This window comes from Neoarius graeffei, chromosome 15, assembly GCF_027579695.1.
Source record: "Neoarius graeffei isolate fNeoGra1 chromosome 15, fNeoGra1.pri, whole genome shotgun sequence".
NCBI classification, from domain to species: domain Eukaryota; kingdom Metazoa; phylum Chordata; class Actinopteri; order Siluriformes; family Ariidae; genus Neoarius; species Neoarius graeffei.
The window spans coordinates 20,114,244-20,132,550 of NC_083583.1; the positions used below are offsets into that span (position 1 = coordinate 20,114,244).

The window sequence follows — 18,307 nt, forward strand, 5'->3', positions numbered from 1 at the left end:
TACCGCTGATGTAAGGGCCACTGGGCGGTAGTAATTCAGGCCTGCTGGCTTGCTGTTCTTAGGCACAGGAACAATGATTGATTTTTTAAAGCAAGATGGAACCATGGCTTCAGCCAGTGACATATTGAAGATCTCAGCATAAACAGGGGCTAGCTGATCAGCGCAGGATCTCAGAATCCTGCCAGGGATCTGATCGGGGCCTGTTGCTTTCCTCCCATTTACGCCTCTGAACACTCCCCTCACATCACTCTCACTGATAATGAAAGGAGGCGTCCCGTTACCACTAGACTTTTCGGTCACAGCTACCATGGGGTTAGCAAGGTCAAAGCGAGCATAGAATGTATTTAGCTCATCAGCAAGTGAGGGGTCAGAGCTATGCATGGAGCTGGGCTTGTTTTTAAAATCTGTCATGACCCAAAGGCCCTTCCACACACTGGCAGGATCACCAGCCTGGAAGTCAGCTTCCTCTCTGTCCTTGTAGCGGAGCTTTGCAGCCCTCACAGTCCTCCTTAGGCCATAAACTGCTTCTTTATAGCCTGTCATGTCCCCTGATAGAATGCCAGCCTTGTATGAAGCAGTTCGAGCTGAAAGTGCTTTCCTCACAGTTTTATCTATCCAGGGTTTCTGATTTAGGTAAACTTTTATTTTGACAGTTTGTATGATGTCATTGATAAGGAAGTAAATGTAGCTCCCAACCGCGTCCGCATATTCATTGATGTCATTTGAAGATACCCGGAAAATCTCCCAATCCGTGTTCTCTAGCGCATCTTGAAGCAACATTTCTGATTGGTCAGTCCAACGTTGTACTGCTTTCATCACTGGCGCTTCCTGCAAGATCTTGTGTTTATATTTTGGTACTAGGAAAACCGCAACATGGTCGGACTTGTCAAAAGCGGGCATTGGAAGGGCTTTATAACAGTCTAAAAACGGAGTATAGCAGTGATCAAGGATATTATCACCCCTCGTTGGAAAGTGGATGTGTTGCTTGAATTCTGGCAGACCGCGGGAAAGTTTAGCCTTATTGAAGTCACCGAGGACGATGAAGGCAGCCCCAGGGTGACGATGCTGTTGTTTATTTATAACCTCCTGTAGCTCAGATATGGCGATATCAGTGCTTGCACTTGGGGGGATATAAACTGCAGTCATAATAACTGCTGTGAAATCACGGGGCAGGAAGTGTGGTCTGCATAAGATAGACAAGTGTTCCTGATTAGGAGTACAGGCATTGGAGAGAACAGTGATGTTCCTTGGCTCACACCACCTGTTGTTGGTCATAAAACAAACTCCCCCGCCCTTGGATTTCCCGGACTCCTCGGTTCTGTCCATGCGAAGGATGGAAAAGTGGTCGGCAGGCATGATTGAGTGATCCGGTCTTGAAGATGACAGCCAGGATTCAGTAAAACACAGAACATTGCAGTCCCTGATGTCCCGCTGGAAGGCGATCCTTGCTCTCAAGTCGTCCAGCTTGTTCACTAATGACTGGACATTAGCTAGCAGGATACTGGGCAGAGGTGGACAGTTTGCCTTACTTCTCAGTCGATTTTGGATGCCTGCTCGTCTGCCCCTGTGTTTCTTGGTCTGGCGCTTGGGCCTACTTGCGTCTTGAGTCCCATCACTGTGCCAGAGTATCTCAGGTGGAAACGCCGTGTTGTTGTCAAAGGGCATGTCGCCAGGTAAGCACTGGTTTCTAATTTCTAGAAGTGTCCCGCGATCGTATGTAATCATACTTAAAACTGGTCAGTAAAAACTTAAAAAGGGTAAAACCAAAAAAGATAAGGTTAGATAAAGTTAAAATCTACAGAGCGACCCCGACGGCGTCTGGACGCAGCCGCGCCATCTAGTGTCAGTCAATTTCCTTACTTCTCCAACTGTTTGTGGTCTTTTCTTTGTCAGAGTTCATACGGCTTCCAGGTCACGTGGGTCAATTTTGACTCCAGCTGACACAAGGCGACCCACATACCTGACTTCTTGCTTGAACAGCTCACATTTCTCAGGCCTCAGCTTCACTCCATGACACTGAAGAGCCTGGAGAACTGTGCGGAGTGCCTCAATATGTTCGTCAAATGTTTTCTCATAACAGAGCATATCATCAAGGTATGGGATGCAGCATTCATCTCTGAGGGGCCCCAGCATTTCCTCCATGCTCCGCTGGAATACCATAGGGGCATTTGAGAGTCCAAATGGGATACAGACCCATTCATAGAGGCCCCATGGGGTAATGAAGGCAGTGAACTGGTGCGAACCTTCGGAGATGAAGCCCTGATGGTAAGCTTTGCCTTGGTCCAGGATACTAAACCAGGCATTGCCACCAAGGGTGTCTGTCAGGTCCTGTATCCTGGGCAGTGGGTGTCGGTCGGGGACAGTCTTTTTATTCAGGAGACGATAATCAATGCACAACCTCAGGCTGACGTCTTTTTTCTGACGCAGACCACCGGATCAGCATATGGGGACTTGGATTTGACTATCCAGCCTCTTATCAACAGTTCCTGTATGTACTCCTTCACCTCTTTAAAAAGTGGTTTTGGGACTGAGGAATAGGTTCTCTGCACAGGAATCTCATTGGGAAGGGTGACTAACATCTGTAAGCTTGGAATGTACCCAATATCGTTGCTATCACGTGCATAAGCTCTAGCCTCTTCACACAGCATTTTGTTGACCAGAGCCCTTTTTTCCTCATCGAGATGGCTGAGGTCAACACTAGGTTGCCATGAAGATGAACTGGGGCTGACAGGGGTCGATGAGGCACTGTTAACTGTCACTGGGAGCTTGGATGTGTCAGATTGGTCCAGTGAGATGACTCTTTCAACACTATGTGTGCTGCCAAGAGCGGTCTTTCTTGGTAATATGATGGTGCGTTTTGTGTTGTTCCCGACAGGTACAGCAACATATGGCTTCTTTGGATCTTGTACCTCCAACAGACCTTCACCAACATCCAGCTCTGCCAGTTGCACGTTGTTGTCATCAAGTTCAAACAGGAAGACTGAATCAGACAAGTTCATGTTTGGTGGGACTTGGCACTTGACCCAGGCTACTTGACCTGCTGGAATGACAGTCTCTTGTTTGCCTGTCCATAGATGCCCCCACTGCGCAGAAGGTTTGCCAATCTGAATGAAGTTTACAAGGAGCTCTGCCTTTTCTGCTGGTATCAACAGAGCATTACAGAGCAGGGTACTGAGCATTGGGATCAGCTTTTCGGGCTGTTCTTGTATCATCTCCTCCAGCACATTAAAACCCAGCAGTGGTGTCTCCAGGGTGAGACTGCTAACAAGAAAAGGCACAATGAGTGACAAATCTGGATTTTCATTACCCATCCGATTGACGATTGTGTGACCCAGCCATCAAATGGGATGATGTCATTGTTAACTGCATAGACTTGTAACTCTTCTTCATCATCAATAATTTCATTGAGTGGTCTAACTTTAGTGTCAGGTAAGTATTTGTTCTTCCAGTCCCTATCAATCATGCTAACTTGGGCTCCTGTACCTAGCAAAGCAGTGACAGCTAGGCCATTTAGGTTACAGTGGGTTAGAGCTTTTCTCCCAATAAGCTTTGCTAGATGTTCACTGTTGCTGTTGGGCATGGTATGAGAGGGTGCACTGAATTTCTGTTTTGGTTGCTTCTGCTTCTGGTTCCCTATTACATTGTTTTGGGTTTGGATATTGACGGTTGCCACATTTTGCTTGTCTGACTCACTGGCATGGCATGTGTCAGGTTGGGACTGTAGGGACCCGGTCACTGTCTGTCCCTTGGCAGGGACCAGCTCCAGTTTCCCTGGCATGTTGGTTTCTTCAGACAGCCCACTGCTCGGTGGCCATCTTCACGGTAGTAGAAGCAGTGAGTGCAGTCAGAGCGATTTTGTTCAACACACTTGTTACAGCCAAACTGTTTCTCTCTTTTTTTGTCTGTTCTGCCTTTCTTTGAGCTGCTGATTTGTTCTAGCTTTTGAGTCTGTATTGACTGTTGCATGAGTTCAACGAGACTGGTAAGCTTTTCAACTTTTTCTGTTAGCTGCTGGATCATATCTGTCTTTGGTTTCTTTCCCACATTTCCCTCTTTGACACTGGGAGACTGAGCAGCATTAGCCTCAACCTGGGCACTGTATACATTTGTGGGTCTTTGATGGGTGGTAGGACCTAAGCGCCTTTGTCTCTCACTTTCATCAGTCGTTATCCTTTTCATCTGCTTCAGGATTGTCTCATCAGTCACACCAGCATCTGCAAGCAGTGGTTTGAGCTCTCGGCAGACATTGTTATATTTATGCCCAAAGCCTTGATACACAGTGTGGAGGAAGACATCTTGAACCGTGCTTGCACTGTACTTAACATTGGTGTTGGCATTTGAGGCCAGTAAGATCTTTTGCTTCAGTCCCATAACTCTGTACAAGAATTGTTGAGCTGTCTCATTGTCTTTTTGTTTGGTGCCCATGAGCTCCTGGAAAAGCTCCATGTTGCTTCGCTCACCCAGGTGGGAGTGGAGGAAGTCTTTAAGCTCTTCAACAGTTAGCTCATCCTTGTTCATTAGCATGTCCTTAAAATTTCCAGGTTTGATAGCTCTGAGGACAGCTCTCACAATCTCTGCATCACTGAACTGTTCCTTTAATCCCTCTTCAATTTGGCGGCAAAGGTTATTGTAGCTGATCCCTGATCCCTGATCTGCAATCTGACCCCCTTGTATCTTAAACTCTCTGCGATGGAGGTAAGAAAGTTCTCTTAAGGAGACCACTTTGTCAGGTGTCGAAGGTGTGGGGTTCTCAGCTACATGTCTGGCACTTGAAAAGTCCCTATGTTGTGACACGGGCTGCGTTTTTGCAGGTAAGTGAGGTGTAGGCTGCAGAGTGGATGTAGGCATGTAATGCATGATTTTCTTACTGAGCTCCTCATAACTGGTAAGTATTTTCTGGATCTTAGCCTCATGTGTGTTGACAGCTGTTGTTACTGAAAAGTGGTTAGCATTAGCATCATCAACTTCAAGTGCCTCACTATCAATAATGCCAACTTGGCTGGTGACACCATTAGCTCCATTTTCTACATCCCTAATATTATCAATATGTGGGTTTGGAAGTGAACTGTGTGACCAGTCATCATCTGTTACATGCATTTGTAGCTCAGAGACACAATCCCTCATGGTTACATCAACTACATCTCTCAGCTTTAGCAAATGAGCTATACCTGCATCCTCATACTCTAGTAAAGTCTCGCTGAACATTAAAACTGCTGATATACTCAAAACAACCCTCCTCACCCCCTGACTCGAGTTGAGATCGGTCCATCCCTGGCACTAGACTCAGCGACTTGGCAATCTGGAACAGCTGGTCTGCAGATAGAGTGAGCAGGTCTTTCTTGATGGCCCACACCAAGCTTTTCCTCTCACTGTCCGCCATGGCTGCTTCCCTATCCCTCGCACTTGGTCACACAACCCAGGAACCGTACTCAATCTCTGTTGTTGATGAGTGGTTATTCCTGCACAGCACAGTCCCTACTCTTCATCAGGCATCGCAGCTGGTCAAGCTGAAAGATGCGTCTTCATCAGTAGACAGGAATGATGAGCTCAGAAGAACACACTGGATGTCGCCCACAGGTCACATCAGGGCACTTCTGGTCCATGGTATCAGTATCACTGGATCAGCTTCCGTCCTGGCAGAGGAAGTGATCCCGGATGAGCCCCCAATAAACTGTTAAGGGGTACCGGGTCACAGCACCCGTGAGCAGTTGTATGTATAGCTGAAATTGAAGAAACAAAAGGATGACACGGGAGAAGCGGCTTGTCTTCACTGAATCCCTTTCAACTATGAGAGGGGCCAGTGATGTGCAGGCGAACCAGAATCTCACAGTGCCTCCTACTGGCCGGAACACAGCAACTGCATATACTCCAGCTAGCTTTATGAACATATTATCTGCACTGTAAATAGACCCCCTTTTTTTAAAGCAAAACAAAACTTATTTATAATGTAAAATTATAAAGCTTATTTAAAACAACAAATATTCAAATTATTTTCACAAATGTGAACACACATTAGTGGGCTTCACAGATGGATATATATATAATCCTCTCCACTATTATTCGCCCCTTTCACATATCCCACAGTATGTGTGTCTGTGTGTGTACACACACACACAATAAAAAAAAAGTCAATGTTTGGTGAGGGCGGCACGGTGATGTAGTGGTTAGCGCTGTCGCCTCACAGCAAGAAGGTCCGGGTTCAAGCCCCGTGGCTGGCGAGGGCCTTTCTGTGCGGAGTTTGCATGTTGTCTGCGTGGGTTTCCTCCGGGTGCTCTGGGTTCCCCCAAAGACATGCAGGTTAGGCTAACTGGTGACTCTAAATTGACTGTAGGTGTGAGTGTGAATGGCTGTCTATGTGTCAGCCCTGCGATGACCTGGTGACTTGTCCAGGGTGTACCCCACCTTTCGCCCGTAGTCAGCTGGGATAGGCTCCAGCTTGCCTGCGACCCTGTAGAACAGGATAAAGCGGCTAGAGATAATGAGATGAGATGTTTGGTGTGAGATGACCCTTTGCTTTAAAAAAAATAGTAGTCTAAGGTACAATGAGTGCAGTTTGATAAGGAAATGAGCTGTAGGTTTTACTGAGCATCTTACAGAACCAGCCACAGTTCTTCTGGACACTTTGACTGTCACACTCGCTTCTTAATTTTGCCCCAAAACCCAGCAGCCTTCATTATGTTTTCTTTTTTAATCTGAAAAGTGCTCTCTTATGGAATATGCTGCTCAGATACAAACTTTTTTTTCTGTAACCCTTAATTTTGTGCTGGAAAACAAACATTTGAACTCTAAAATGATTTTGTACTGACTCGATAATGTAGAAGTCATAAAATTTAAATCTATAACAAAGTTTGTATGAAAACAATAGTGTGCCTAAAACTTTTGCAGATGAATGTGTGTATATTTATATATATACAGGCCAGTTTATTGGATGCAGAAATGCGTGGACACGTTTCCTGGGAGACGAAGAACAGAATGCAGAATTATGCAGCCTATTAAGGACGAATCTGTTCCATAAACCTTTTCAGAACATTCTATAAAAACATTCTGAGTTTACACTTGAACCTTTGGAGCTGCAGTGATGCGATTTGGACAGAAGAACCGACTGTGAAGCTCCTTCACTTTCAGGTGTGTGGAAGATGGGCAGAGAGGAGAGATTATACTCAGGTACACACTCTGGAAATACAGGATTAGTGTGTGACTTCATAACCAAACTATAACGACATCAATGAAAAACAATCCCTGACAACAAAAATCACGGTGAGATTTCTGTTCATTTTGCCCTGAATAGTAAAAATGAACCGAAATAACTGGCTCTGTTCAGGCAGACGACCTAGCTCAAAGGATTTTTTTTTAAACTCCAGGAGAAATATCCTTCAGCAAAGTCCAATTTGATCAGATACGATGGTTTAAAGCTAGACGGCCTTTCGATTTCATAAAATCGGTGAAACTTAGTTCCCCCTGAAATTTGGTCATTGTGATATATGTTAATGTCTGTAATATCTAAAAAAAACCCCAGGCCATTCTGTGGCTGGGAAGTTATTTAATTTGAGGGGATTCCCTAGCAAATAATGTGCATGAAATCGCTCGCTTCACGCAGTCAAGCAGACAGAGTCAAGTCAAGTTTATTTGTATAGCGCTTTTAACAATAAACATTGTCATAAAGCAGCTTTACAGAATTTGAACGACTTAAAACATGAGCTAATTTTATCCCTAATCTATCCCCAATGAGCAAGCCTGTGGCGACAGTGGCAAATGACTTTCAGATTTTCAAGTTTAGGTCATAAAAAGAATTTTCCCTGACACCCAATTATTTTTGTTTAGTGGACCGAAAGCTACTGAATTTGAATCACAGACTTCCAATTTTATTAGGTTTTCTTTTAATAGAACAATTAATGAATTTACGGCCACGTGGCCCTAAATTCTCTGCTATTTTTTCCTGCTTCACCATGACCCAGTACAAGATACTATGTCATGCATCACGTGGTGGGCTTTCCCTGTTTGCGCAAGGCATTGTGGGATACAAATTTGAAACAGGAGAAAAAAAATCGAGGCTGTGAGTGTGCGAATGAAACATGAAAGACCGACTACAGTAACGGAAAGCGAGAAGAAAAGATGTTATGTTATATACAAAGGAAAGGAAACACAGGACCAAACTAATAAATATCGTGGTCAGCGAGCACCTCGGTGTGATCAGCTGTTTGTTTAGCGACAGAATGATGGAACTGTCAGTGCACGGTCAAAGGTAAACCTGTAGATGGCAGCAATGCAACACTGGATGCCAGCTGCCGTAAAACCCAAAAGAAGAAGGAAAAGAAGAAGAAGGTAAACCTGCACATGTGGACACAGTCTTCCTCGTGTCGTCTGAGGGAGTTTTTCCTTGCCACTGTTGCCACAGGCTTGCTCATTGGGGATAGATTAGGGATAAAATTAGCTCATATTTTAAGTCATTCAAATTCTGTAAAGCTGCTTTATGACAATGTTTATTGTTAAAAGCGCTATACAAATAAACTTGACTTGACTCTGTCTGCTTGACTGCGTGAAGCGAGCGATTTCATGCACATTATTTGCTAGGGAATCCCCTCAAATTAAATAACTTCCCAGCCACAGAATGGCCTGGGTTTTTTTTTTTAGATATTACAGACATAAACATATATCACAATGACCAAATTTCAGGGGGAACTAAGTTTCACCGATTTTATGAAATCGAAAGGCCGTCTAGCTTTAAACCATCGTATCTGATCAAATTTGCCCCAAGAAAAGTATTTCCTGACTTTTTTCCCCCTTTCATTACCTCCTCTTATTTTTTCAACTTTATTTACCCACATTCCTTACATATCTTTATAGCGTTGTCCTTCATTGTTATTTTTTTTTCTTTTTCCAGTTCAGTCTCTGATCATTTTTTTTGACGGCTATTTTACTACTATAATTATTTTACGCAGATTATTTCAGTTTTTCTTTGTACAGGAAATTGTATCTTGGACGCTGTCCAGGAATTAAGCTGTTGACCGGGAAATATGACCAACCCTGATGTAAGAGTACTTATACAGTACTTGCACTCAATTTAAACTATAATCTCATCTCATCTCATTATCTCTAGCCGCTTTATCCTTCTACAGGGTCGCAGGCAAGCTGGAGCCTATCCCAGCTGACTACGGGCGAAAGGCGGGGTACACCCTGGACAAGTTGCCAGGTCATCACAGGGCTGACACATAGACACAGACAACCATTCACACTCACATTCACACCTACAATTTAGAGTCACCAGTTAACCTAACCTGCATGTCTTTGGACTGTGGGGGAAACCGGGGCACCCGGAGGAAACCCACACGGACACGGGGAGAACATGCAAACTCCGCACAGAAAGGCCCTCGCCGGCCACGGGGCTCGAACCCGGACCTTCTTGCTGTGAGGCGACAGCGCTAACCACTACACCACCGTGCCGCCCTAAACTATAATCATGTAGTTAAAACAGACAATCATGCCCATTTTGCCAATTTGTTCAAGAGGGTGTGACATGTGTAGATGATCTACTGTACATTATCAATTATGCTTAGCCTTAGGTAAATGAAAATAACTACTGACCAAACTAGAACAATAACATCTCTCTTTTTATTTGCATCCCTCACTGTCATTTCTGCCTAAGGCTATGGTCCTTCTTTCATTTAGGCTACTGAGGCTAATTTACTCAGTTCATTTTTCTTTTTGAATTTGAGCCATTGAGCTTGAGCTCTCACATTCACTATCAAATATGTCTAGACTTTGGCTTTGATCTAGTCTGGGACACTTCCATCAAAAATCTGACACAGTCACAGTGTTCATCCCAGATATCAATGTCAGATTTTCAACAAAAACAGACAAGACGATGAGACAGATTTTCTGTTTTTCCTTTTCTTTTGCTCTTGCAAACCATCATAAAATGCTATAGGGGGTCCACACAAATGGCACTGGACACACATGTAAAAATTATCACACACTATCACTACTCACAGGTGAAATGTGTGACCACAACCTTTGATTTGACGGTTTGTTAAGTTCACTGCTGCACATGCAGGCATTTTTCTTGTAATTTTTCTCACCAACTACAGAAATAACTTGTCCAGTTTTGTGTAGCTTCCAGTAGCCTAAATGACCGTTCCGCTTCGCGATGTGAATGGTAAGATAGCGGCCAGATGGCTTCACTCTGACGAGCCTATGAGCTCTCCAGATTTTTACATAGCGCTCAGTGCACGGCTTAGACAAAGTTCCTGGATGCTAACAGGTAAATGAATCTGGACCACTGATCTCTACGTAAAATATCTGGAGAACTCATTGTCTAATCCGCACTGTACAGTGAAGCCATCTGGCCACCATATTACTACGAGAGGTGGATGAAGTACCCAACTTCATTACTTAAGTCAAAGTACAGATCCCACTAGTCAAATATTACTCCGATACAAGTGAAAGTTGTACAGTCAAATTTTTACTGAAGTTAAAGTACTGAAGTACTTGCTTTTAAAAATACTTAAGTATTAAAAGTACATTTTCTGTCAACACATTGCATTATTGTCACATTGCTTATCATACCTCATGCCTCTGAAGCGACCGACTGGATTATTTTGTGAATGAACGCAAAATGAATGCATGCTGTGCCATCATGGTGGTTTAACGTTAAGCTAGCTAGCCAGTGAAGCTCCACCTGACACTAGCAAACTCTTTTTAAACTCAAAATCATATTGGGTAGCTAACGTTACTAGAAAAGAAAGATTTCTACATTCTGTTTATTTGGCAAGATTATGCTAAAACATTCCTGAAAGGACTTCAGATAAGTTAATGTCTTAGGCATGCTAGCGTAACTCCGTTTTTACATGCTAACTAACAGTGTCCAAGTTAACTAGCTATGTGTTAACGTTAGCCGTGGACGAGGCGATGACAACTTGGTGGGCAAATCCACAGAAAGTCATTTGACTAACCAGACTGCATAGCTATTGCAACTTTATCGCTAGCTTTAAAAGCACAGATAATTTCACTGCAAGCTTTCTCTTGGAATAAACTGTTTACAGACCTCAATATGCTTCTGCAGGCTGGACGGCAAGTTTTTGTAGGGTGTGATGTGGTTCGTTTTAGGCAAACAAAGCAAACATTTAAAATGAAACGACTCTTTATTCCTTTCAGAAAACTGAAACATGGGTTCTAGGTATGGCCATGAGTGTGTGCATTCCCCAGAAGAACCGCCTCCTTCCATTCAGCCATCAACTGATCGTGTTCAAATAATGCTGCTGAGAAATAATTGAACTTGATTTTATACAGTCTATGGATGTGACGTGACCCTAGTGATTACTAATAGGCTCGCAGCGTCACCTGCAAACAAATCGCATTTAAGAAAAAAAAAAAATATCCACTTTCAAAGCTGCTTCATAGTAACGAGTCACGAGGACCTTGAAAGAAATGTAGTGGAGTAAAAAGTACGATATTTGTCTTTCAAATGTAGTGAAGTTAAAGTCATAAGTTTCCAAAAAAAATAATACTTAAGTAAAGTACAGATACTCAAAAAGTGTACTTAAGTACAGATACTCAAGTAAATGTACTTCGTTACTGTCCATGTCTGATTACCACACCCATCGCATGTACTTGACTTATGTGTTAAACTGTCGTATCCGATCAAATTTGACCCAAGGAAAGTATTTCCTGACTTTTTATTCCCTTTCATTACCTCCTCTTATTTTCTCCACTTTATTTACCCACATTCCTTACATATCTTTATCGTGCTCTCCTTCACGGTTGTGTTTTTTTCCTTTTCCAGTTCAGTCTCTGATAATTTTTTATTACTTTAATTTTGTTTTCTCTTTTATTACGATAATTTTGTTTTACAGAGATTATTTCAGTTTTTCTTTTACACAGTGCTTCTTTCTCTTTTGTATATTTCTTCTTCCTTTCTATTTAGGACAGCTGTTGAAACAGGATTATTTTTCTCGTTATTTTCCATTTTCACTTCATTCTCACAGTCATGTCTTAGCAGTATTTATTGGTCACATAATTCACATCACACATGAATCGATCCTGATAGTGTTCAATAACTTATAGATTATTCCTCAGTGCTCACACTAATCTCTCACATCTCATTTTCATTAACACAGATTGGCTTTTTTATACTATTGAATTGTTATATTGATCTTATTTTTGTTTGATATAGTTATAAATAGATATTGCCTGATGTTATTTAGGTTTTCTTGAAATATACGTCAAAGATTTTTAAAGTTTTGGAAATATTCATTTGTATGGAAATATTTTCGAATAAATGGAGTATTAGAATAAGATATTGTTTTGTTATAATTATGCAGTAAACTGTAATTAATTTAGGACTTGTTTAATTTTATTATTATTAGATGATTGATTTATACATGATGATTATACATAATTTGTAAATATAGCTACAAATTGATATCAATCTGTTTCTAAATAGTTATATTGTAATATCTACATGTAACTCTCTGTTCCATCCATGATCTGCATGATTAGTTTCATTTCATTTTTCATTCTATGCAATAGAATGTAATTAATTAATTAATTAATTAATTAATTAATTAATTAATTATTGCTGATCTGGAACAGTATATGAGGGTTCACATGCCTCTGGGCAACAGGAAATGACATTACTTTTGGAAACCAGAATTGTTCTGTCATGTTGTAATGTCCACTTTGTTTTCTTCTCTGTGATGCATGCATTGTCTATGCATTTTCTATTTGACTGAATAATAATAATAATAATAATAATAATAATAATAATAATAATAAGGGTGGCACAGTGGTGTAGTGGTTAGACCGTAGGTGTGAATGGTTGTTTGTCTCTGTGCCAGCCCTGCAATGACCTGGCGACTTGTCCAGGGTGTACCCTGTCTCTCGCCCATAGTCAGCTGGGATAGGCTCCAGCTTGCCTGCGACCCTGTAGAACAAGATAAGTGGCTACAGATAATGGATGGATGGATGGATACTGTACATCATGATTAAAACACAAACACCCCCGCAAAAATTAAACATTCATACACACACACACACACACACACACAGTAAACTGTCAATAAAAAAAGAATGTGACAATTAGCAAGTCATGGAGAACCTATATTTCGTTAAAAATAGTACAAAGACAACATTTCAACTGTTGAAACAAAAAATTTTTTATTGTTTTTTGAAAAATATATGCTCATTTTGAATTTGATGTCAGCAACACAAAAGTTGGGACAAGGGCATGAATCTCTGTGCTCTTGCGGAAGGTGGTCGCACTCTCTCCCTTCCTTTATCTTTCCTTCTTCTGCTTCTGTCTCGTCTGTCTAGTGTCTATATTTCTGAGAGACTCTCTCCGCATTGCTCTCCAAACTAAAAACCATGGAATTGATAAACTGGTCTCTTCATGCAATTGACACAATCTTCTCGACGAGAAGCCTGGGTTCAGGGGAACCAGCCTGTCCTGCTGGAACGTTTGCAGCTGGCTACACGATGGATGCATGGGAGAAGTGGCGGGTCGTGTTTCTGGCGGTTCTTTCTGTGGAGGACATTGAAGACATCTACCTATTCAGAACCATGATTACAGGACTTTTGCTGATTGGATTAGGCATTGCCCTGGTTTATCGAGGAAATCAGAAAATGGTGACAGCTGTTCAAAGTCCCATAAAGCTGCCCGACATGATTGAAGCGGTGGGCAGAGCTGTCGGCACTCAGACTGTGGCTATTCAGAACTTGAACCGCAACGTGGATAATATCTTGGAGAAGCTTTTGGCCTTGCAATGGAAATTAGATCATTTTGGAGACCAAGATGGACATAGTGGACATGCGGCGTAGGCAAGCAAAAGAATGCGTCTGCTCGCTAAGACCAAACAAATTCCAATCTTCTCTATTTCGGCTCCCTAGCCAGCACTGGCCTTGGCCAAGGTCATTGCTGGGACAACAGTTCCCCTGGAGAACACTGCTGTTAGACTCTCTCTCGTATTCCTTCCCCCACTTCCCACGGTCGGCACTTTCACCCCCAGTGCGACAAGCGGGTGCGTGACCAGCGCCCTCATGGCTGCAGGAGCGGACGGCTGCTTGCTTGCGCTGGGTTACCTCTACCTCCCCCCCACCCCCCTTACCACCCCTGATCATCCCCCCCTTTTCCCCCCCTTCCCCCCTCCAAGTCCCGTGTTTTCATGTTGTAATGTGTACTTGTGTTATTTTGTGCTTATGTGGTTTTCATGTTGTAAAGTATACTTGTGGTTTGTTTTGGGCTTATGTGCTGAGGTTTTTTTAATGCTCCCACTCTGTACTCCTCACAGAAGCATAGGGTGGGGGTGCTTTTTTCTCCTCTCCTTTCCTTTTGTTACTCTGTAATTTTCTTTTTTCCCTGTCTTCCTGTCCTGTCTACTCCCCCTCTGTCAATTATGTGTATGTATGTAAGGACAGGTTGATGGTCAATTTCACTGGTACAGTGATAATAAAGGGTTCATTCATTCATTCATTCATTCATTCATTCATTCATGTTTGCCACTGTGTTGGTTCGCCCCTACTTTAAACAAAACTCTGTAAATGTCTGGGAACTGAGGAGACTGATTGCTATAGTTTTGAAAGAGAAATGTTGTCCCATTCTTGCCTCATATACAATTTCAGTTGCTCAACAGTTTGGGGTCTCCTTTGTTGTATTTTGCGTTTCATAATGTGCCAACTGTTTTAAATGAGAGACAGGTCTGGACTGCAGGCAGGCCAGTTTAGCACCTGGACTCTTTTACTATGGAGCCATGCAGTTTTAATATGTGCAGAAAGCGGTTCGGCATTGTCTTGCTGAAAGAAGGAAGGCCTTCCCTGAAAAAGATTTTGTCTGGATGGCCATATCGCTCTGAAATGTGTAGATATCATTCAGCATTAATGACGCCTTCCCAGATGTACAAGCTACCCATGTCATGTGCACCAATGCACCCTCATACCATTACAGTTACTGGCTTTTGAACTGTGCACGGATAACAAGCTGGACGGTCCCTCTTCTCTTGAGCCTGGAGGATGTGATGTACATGATTTCTAAAAATAATTTCTACTTTTGATTTGTCAGACCTCAAGAGAGTTTTCCACTTCACCTCAGTCCATCATGAAAGAGCTCGGGCCCAGAGAAGGTGGCGATGTTTCTGGATATTGTTTATATCTGGTTTTCACTTGCATTTGTGGATGCAGTAATGAACTGTTTTCCCAGACAATGGGTTTCTGAAGTGTTCCTGAGCCCATGCAGTGGTTTCCACTACAGACACATGTCTGCTTTTAATGCAGTGTCGCCTGAGAGCCTGAAGATCACAAGCATCCAATGTCAGTTTTCAGTCTTGTCTCTTGCACACAGAGATTTCTCCAGATTCTCTGAACCTTTTAATGATATTATGTACCACAGATGATGTGATCCCCAATTATTATTATTATTTTTTGCAATTTTACCTTGAGGAATGTTATTCTTAAATTGTTGCACTGTTTGCCCATGCAGTCTTTCACAGAGCGGTGAACCCCTCCCCATCTTTACTTCGGAGAGACTCCGCCTCTCTGGGATCCTCTTTTTATACCAAATTATGTTACTGACCTGTTGCCAATTAATCAAATTTTATTATTTTTTTAGCATTACACAACTTTTTCAGTCTTTTGTTACCCCGGCACAACTTTTCTGAAATGTGTTGCTGACATCAAATTCAAAGTGAGCATATATTTTTCAAAAAACAATAAAATTTCTCAGTTTCAACATTTGATATGTTATATTTGTACTATTTTCAATTAAATATAGGGTTTCCATGATTTGCAAATCTTCACAGTCTGTTATTATTTATGTTTTACACAGTGTCCCAACTTTTTTGGAATTGGGGTTCTAAATTATCCCTCTTTCACCAGCAGATATTGGAAAGTTACTGTATATTGGAAACTTTTGTATAATCATAATTTCATGTCTCATAACACACCAATGTGGAACAATAGTTATATTACTGTGAAAAGGAAATCACTGTTTAACAAGGACTGGGTGGAGAAAGGCATTTGTTCAGTGTTTCACTTAGTTGATATAAGTGGCTGTATCTTTTGGTATGAAAATTTTTGCCTTAAATATGGCACAATCTGCAATTATAATACTTTCAAATACCATCCCCAATTTTATTATACGTTTAATTAGAGGGAACTTGGCATATTCTCCCCTTATCACTTCTTGTCTCCTACAACTTTTCACTGGAGGCTTAGTCTTTAATGAAGTTAAACTCCCAAACAAAACCATTAGAAATGTGTTTAACAGCGTGTTATACCCCATAACGTCTTATAGAAATTCAGTCTTAGAAATTTCCTCAAAAAGAATGGTTCGTATTTTACGAACGTATTTACAAATCCCAAAGCCAAAGAAATACATTTTAAAACCCTAAATCGAGTGTACCCATCCAGTGAATTGTTGTGACAGTGATTTGATATTGAAACCAGTAATTGTGTGTTTTGTGAAAACAATGAAACCTCTGATCATTTATTTTTCCAGTGTATGTATGCAGAAGCTTTATGGCTTGATGTACATGACTGACTTCACACTAAGGTTTTTCAACGGGAAAACTTTACTGAAAAGGACATTGTTGATGGACTGGTGATGGACAACAGTAAAGGTGACTTTTTAGTGAATGTCATTATTGTCCTCTGTAAGTTCTATAGACATAAATCCAAGTATATGAAGGGGAAACCTTCTTTCTTACGCTAAAGCCCTTAAGGTCATGAAAACAAAAAATGAAATTAAACTTTTAAATATAATCGAAGAGTATAGTTTACAAGAAAAGCCCTAGCCTCTTAAATGTGTTTTTCTTTTTTTTTTTATTGCCAACAGATATGCATCTGTTGCTTATGATGTGAAGGAAATGTTAGTGCCAAGCTGTTCATTTATGCAATCTTTGAAAAAAAAAAAACATCAAACCATAATCCTCCTGTAACAGCCCTCTTAAAACTACACAGCACATTTTACAAGTATCACAAAACTGTCTGAGAAAATTTTGACTCAAACACTGACTAAAAATAAACTACAATTGAACTAAAAACTTTGCTCCACTGACTAAATCTTGACTAAAACAAAACAGAAAAGACTAAAATGTGACTAAAATATAACTACAATTTTCAGCAAGCAACTAAGACTAAAACTAAATTTTAAGTTCTTGTCAAACTGAATATCACAGGAAAATGATTAAAAAATAATGTGACATTTGTCCTACATTATTTAATATCCCTATGACATTTATATCCCTATTTATATGTGAGTAAAAAACATAAAGCAAAAAATTCGGTGTGTTTCACTTTTTCTTACTGTCTCACATTTGTTTATTATGGCATACTTGCCAACCCTCAGAGGATGAAAATCAGAGATCAGATTGTACAACTTAGGGGGGTCCGGGGGTATGCTCCCCTGGAAAATTTTGAAAACAAACAAACAAACAAACAAACAAACAAACAAACAAACAAACAAACAAACAAACAAAAATTCTCCTGCATTCTGAGTGCCACATTTGGAGAAAATTGATTGGGAAATTGGACTGACATACTTCACAAAATGCATGCTTCTCACATTGCCTTGATGCTTTGATGTATGGATGATATGACAACCAAGTCACCTTGAACTTGTTGTCATAGCAAATCTTTTTTTTCTTCTGAGTTTTCATTGTTTGCGATCACCAGAGCATATTTGTTTTTTTTACAAATACTGGCACGATTTGTTTTAACATATGAGCTCATTCCCGATTGGCTAGAACCATAACAAGAACCAGTGGAATGGCATGATAGAGTGATACAATTTAGATTCAACATCATTATTGCATTGTTACATTGGCTGTCAGCTTCACTTAAGATGACTATTTGGCACTATATACTTGTATTCCCTGTGCTGAAAATAGCCGAAGCAAAGTGAGAAGAGTGAATCCAACATTGTTCACTGATTATCTTGTAATGCAGTGTTTTTTAGAACTAAAAGCGGTAGGCGGTATTTACCTGTCAAAAGCAGTAGACTACTGTGTGAATCGGTAGGGTTGGCAAGTCTGTGATGGAGACGGGTGAACATCCTGTCCAGAAGAGAACAGATAAAAGCTGAGGAATTCTCCAAATTATGCAAAAGACAAGTGGATATTATTTGCCAATCACATGAATTTTTCCAGAGACATGGACATAACTTTAACCATCTAAAAATCAAATAAATTAATAACCATACATATTTCTATTGTTCCATAGTTTTCACCACAAATAAGATGAGGACAATGGAGAAGATGTTGAAAAACCCTGATGTTCATACACCCCATCCTCACAGAAAACCTCATTCAAGCAAGCTAGGTAG

General features: G+C 41.2%; 1 long non-coding RNA gene across 1 annotated transcript; it reads left to right on the forward strand.

The window, feature by feature from the left end:
- Positions 1 to 1,613: 1,613 nt before the first annotated feature.
- On the forward strand, positions 1,614 to 18,285 carry LOC132898778 (uncharacterized). Its single transcript, XR_009656582.1, has 3 exons — positions 1,614 to 1,673; positions 16,484 to 16,604; positions 18,205 to 18,285. It is a non-coding gene; the product is annotated as an uncharacterized LOC132898778 (long non-coding RNA).
- The last annotated feature ends 22 nt before the right edge of the window (positions 18,286 to 18,307 follow it).